This window comes from Amia ocellicauda, chromosome 10 (assembly GCF_036373705.1).
Source record: "Amia ocellicauda isolate fAmiCal2 chromosome 10, fAmiCal2.hap1, whole genome shotgun sequence".
Classification (NCBI taxonomy): Eukaryota; Metazoa; Chordata; class Actinopteri; order Amiiformes; family Amiidae; genus Amia; species Amia ocellicauda.
Window position 1 is genome coordinate 19,466,136 of NC_089859.1, and position 5,641 is coordinate 19,471,776.

Consider the following 5,641-nt stretch of genomic DNA (forward strand, 5'->3'; position numbering starts at 1 on the left):
CGATCGCTGTCATCAGCAGATACTTGGACTTCAAGGTAATGTTCAGGTTTCTAGAAGCTGCAGGTTTCCACAAATCACATGATCTCACTATAGTTCGAAATATACGTACACACACACACACACAAGGCTTAAAGTTGTTTTACTCAGGCACTGTGAGAGGCTGCAATATGCCGGGGCCTCACTGGAAGAGCAGGCGGGGGCTCTCAAGACCCCGCACTACTGTAGATGCCGTAGCCAAGACAACCACAGGCCGGCTCTCTGTTCGCAAAGGCAGGTCTCCATGGCAACGGCAGAGACTTCTTAACATGGGAGAAACTGCAGAAAAGACCATTGAGTGTTTCTTACAGTCGACACTCAGCGACTGATCATTGAAACATCAGTCATACATGCTCAGAGCTGGAGTTACACACCTGTGTCCAGATACACAGAAGTGCCGAAGTTCAGCTTCCCTCAGTTCTCCCTGAGTGTCCGTGTGTGCCAGTGTGTGTGTGTGTGACAGTATGTGTGTGTGTGCCAGTGTGTGTGTGTGTGCCAGTGTGTGTGTGTGTGCCAGTGTGTGTGTGCCGGTGTTGACACCGTTGATCACTCCATCCTCCTCTCTTGCCTCGCTGACCTTGGAATCTCTGGAACTGCTTTCACCTGGTTCTCCTCCTACCTCAATGACCGGACCTACTAAGTGACATGGCGAGGCTCCTCATCCACCCCCCAACCTCTCCTCACAGGCGTACCCCAATGTTTCATCCTGGGCCCCCTCCTGTTCTCTCTCTACACTCGCTCCTGGGCCCCCTCATCACATCCCATGGTTTCACCTACCATTTGTATGCAGATGGTGCCCAGATCCCCCTGTCTTTTCACTCTGTCCCTCTTATCCCTTCTCGCATCTCTTCCTTTTGTCTGCTATCTCTGCCTGGATGCACTCCTCAAGCTCAACCTCTCCAAATCTGATCTCCTCTTTTCTCCCCGCTCCTCACCTTCTGCTTATCTTGCCATCTCTGTCCCACTGGAATCCTCGACACTCTCTCCCTCTTCTTCCGCCAAGAACCTAGGATTCACCCTCAATCCTGCGCTCCCCTACACTCAGCACATCACCACGCTGACCTGCTGATTCTTCCTGAGAAAAATAACAAGAATCCACCCCTTCCTCACTGACTACTCGACTCAGCTGCTCGTCCAGTCACTGCTCCTCTCCCTCCTGGACTACTGCAACTCCCTCCTCCCGCCTGCCTGCAACTACTACCCGCCGCTCCAGCTCATCCAGAACTCTGCAGCTCGTCTGGTGTCTCTCTGCCCCGATTCGCACACGCTACTCCACTGCTCCGCTCCCTCCACTGGCTCCCGATCCCGGCACGCATTCAGTTCAAGACACTGACCCTCACCTACCGCTGTCTGGACCCAACTGCGCCTCTACCTTCAGACCCTCATCTCTCTGTACATCCCCTCCAGACCTCTCCGGTCTTCCTGCGCCAGACTAACTCTGCCTCCTTTCCACTGCCCTTCCTCCAGAGCCGCTCCTTCTCATCCCTGGCCCCTAAGTGACGGAGCAACCTTCCCACTGAAGTCAGGACAGCTGAATCACTGACCCCCGTGTGTACTCCCCTGTGTGTCTCAGCTCTCCGGCACATTTGCACTTTATTATTGGAGTCCAAATAGGCCATAATACATCAGATTGAGTGAACACTATACTGGTGTGTGTGTGTACTATATCAGTTGGTCATGTGACTCAAGTGGGTGGGACGGGACTAGATGGACAAAGGGGAATAAGACGATGGGAGCAGTGAGAGCTTTATCCTCAAGCAACACAGGACTGAATGACTGAACCGTGTCATCTGAGTAACACATTACAGATGACTTGTATTGTAAGTCGCCTTGATATGTCCTTGATCGTGTCTGCTGTTCTCCTGGCTTAATCATGTTTTGGTGTGGCCAACTGGACTTAACTAAAAATAAAGTAATTGTCTTTGACCTCCGGACGTCACCTAGTGCCACTGGGTGCCACCGGGCAGGTTTTAGAACAACCGTATTTTTCTGCTTTTGAATGAATTTATCGAAGAGAATGGCATCGACTGGAAAAAATGCCGGAGTTTGTACAGACGGTGCCATGGTGATGACATGCCGACACAGCAGTGTAGTTGCATGGATTAGAAAGGTCGCTCTGGATATGAAGTGGACGCACTGCAGCTTCCACCGCGAGGCACTGGCAGTCAAGAAAATGCCTGCGGATTTAAAATCTGCACTAGACTCTTCTCAAAGTAGTAAATTTTATCAAAGCCCGACCAATTAATTCATGTTTGTTCGGTGTGCTTTGTAATGAAATGGGCAGTGAACATGTGCAGCTTTTGCTACATACTGAAGTGAGATGGTTATCAAGGGGCAGAGGCTCATGAGGCTCTTTGAATTGCACTCCGAGGTACAGAGGTTTCTGCATGACCAGAAATCTCCTTTGGCAAGTCTATTTGATGATCCAGTGTGGCTGGTAAAATTAGCCAACCTGGCTGATATATTCTCACTTTTGAATGAGCTGAATATGGGACAGCAGGGGCTCTCTTTAACAATTATGTGATGTGTCTGACAAGATCACTGCTATGAAGAAAAAGCTTCAGCTCTTTGTGTTAAAATCAAGGCAGGCAATGTCTCTGCTTTCCCAACTCTGAAGAACCATCTGCACACATATGGTGTGGCACTTGATGCTGCAGTTCATGATGTGATTGTTGTGTACCTCTTGTCATTGAGAGAAGTTGCTTGAGTTTACATCTGATGAAAGGTTTCTCTGCTCTCACTGCAATCAAGAAAAAATATTGCAACAAAATAAATACTGAGCCAGATCTGTGTTTGAAGCTCACTGCCCTGTCATTGCACTGCTTTCCTTGGCTAAACAGGCTCACCCCTCTCACAAATATTACCTGTTTTCACCACCGAGGAATGCTGCCCACACTCACATCGGGAGTTAGGTTGAAGGTGTACAAAGTGTAACTGTTGATGTATTCATTGCAGTTTATTAGCAGCGGCTGGACCTTTAGATGTCTCCCTGTAGCGAGAACTAGACTGTAATATTTGCGGAACAGGCAGACATTTTCAAAGTCAGGTTGAAAAGGTTTGAGGGGCACTTGCATGCTGTCAATGTACATAGCTATAAATTCTGCATTATAATGTTTAAAATTAAAGGGTTTTTTGGCATAAGCCCCAGTAAACACATCATTGTCCACTAACCCACTTTTACCTGCAGGTAACAAAAAGGTCCACTATAATTACACTATGGGAGGAATAGAACTAGATGAAGTAACGCATGAGAAAGACCTAGGAGTCAACATGGACTCGTAACTTTCTCCATCCAAACAATGTGGGGAAGCAATAAAAATATGGATAGGATCCTTGGATCACTTAGTTATTAATGGACACCAAACGAGCAGGATGGGGCGAATGGGCTCCTCTCATTTGTAAACTTTATGTTCTTATGTTCTTATGTACCTGGTAGCCTGGCCAAGTAAAAACTTCACTTCCCACAGTCCTCTGGTTCTATCTCTCCCCCCATTGGCCCATTCAGATCCTACATTGTCTAATCACAGCCTTAGCAGCATCTGTTAGTATATACAGGGCAGTCTTAGCTGGGCTCCAACTAACCATAATAATGAGAGACTCACCTTTGTCTTACTAACCGGTATTGTAGTCAATGTGTTTGTAATTTTGTGTAATGATTTGTGTGTTAACATATGCAATTCCATGGTCTTTGATTTGGTCACGGAAGTGAGTTGTCTTTGATTTGTTGATCTTGAGTGAATTTTAATTAGTTTTTCCATTTTGTATAACTAGTGTAGTGCTACATTTTATCTTTGTTTTTAATAATTTAATTTATGTCTTTGGAATTGGTGTCTGCGTCCAATTATTGCAGAAATTGAGATTCTAGGATTCTTGATAAGGTGATACTTAAATTAACTTCTTTATCTGAAATGTATAAGTGTACCTTATTCTACAATAGAAAGGCCTGTGTATTGCTTGGTCTATCCTACATGCATTTTGTATGTATGTACAAATAGTGTTTTTTAAGTTTAATTGTAAAATAAAAGAAGAGCTTAAATCTTTGTTTTCAATTAGACATAGGTCCATGCAAGGTTTCCCCTAGAAAACTGCACAGGCATGTGGGCTGGTTTCAGATTTATTGCAAACCAGGAGGAACTGCAGCGTGTGCCCTGTGAATAATATTCCAACTCACCAGATGCGGTCGACGGACACAACAAACTCATTATGACCATCAAGCCAGGTCCATCTTCAGGAGCAAACCACCAACCAGCAGCTCCACTCCTTCAGGTCCAAACAGCTCCTGACACATAAAATCACACAAAACAGCCATTCACCACTGGAATAGGAATGTATCACTGCAGCATCATTCTTCACAATCACATTGTGGCCCCATTTCAGACACGACAGCATTTATTGAAGTGCTTAATATATTTATTGTATGTACAAATATTGTTTTTTACCAGATCAGGAACAAGTGTGCTTGTGTTTTTTAAGCCAATGTAATTTCAGTAATGATGCGCCATAACACCAAACACATCTGTGAATGTTAGAACAGTAGACAGTAAGCCTTGCACTTTTTTAATGCAGTCATAAGGGTACGACCTCATTACCATGAACTCAGCAGCATGAAGTGTGAAATATGTGTTTGCATGTGGAAATGTAATTTACTCGAGTATTTGGGATTGACCCTGTCCATCTCTCTCGAATCTCGGATTCTCACGAGCTGCAGGGTGTGCCCTGTGTGTGGAGCTGCAGGGAAATCTGGAAAGCCAGACAAGTCTTGTGCTGGGGCAAATTAAAGTCCAAATGGCCCTGGGAATGTAGGCTACTGGCTCGTCCCAGAGACCGGGAGGGGATCACCTTGCTAACACACCCTGGATAAGGGTGTCTGGTAATAAATAAAAACAAATAACAATGTTGCCACAACGTTGTAGCTTAGAATCAGCGTGCTTCACTATTAGTTTAGGGCGTCTTCTTTTCGCCTTCATCCACAATTCGTGGATCAACTTTGCTCTCTTTGTCTGGGACTGTGCGTCTCGTAGGCAGTCCGTAGGTTGTCCCTATTTTAATGTATGCATGAAATTGTAACAGAAAAGGCTTCAGAACTCTTTCTATTTCAAAATGGAAGTTTGATTAATCACTCCTGATTTCAAGAAAAGGTGTAAATAAGAACTTGTTGCAAAAAATCCATAAACAGTTCTAAATAGCGATACTTTGATGAATAGGGCCCATAGTCTTTTGCCCTCTGTTACATAACCCATCATTCTCCAAGTTGCACAAGCATATGTCAGATAATCAAAATGCAGGATCTATATCAGCATCACTTGAATAAGTACACAACCACATCCCTGGATATATGAATAGGAAATACATGTAACATGTTGAGTAAAACACGTCTGCATCCTGTAACTGTGTTGCACTGGAGGCGTGTGACTATATCGATAACTCTGGTCTGATCAGCTGGTGTTTAGGACACGGTTCAGCATCACGGAGTCTGGCTTCATCTCATGCACATTGTGGTCCATTTCGCGATTCTCGATGAGTTGGTCAAGATTGTCCTTTTCGACACACCGTAGCCAGGACCCAATGAGTCAATTTCCCTTAACAACCAAGCGCTTGTAGTAGC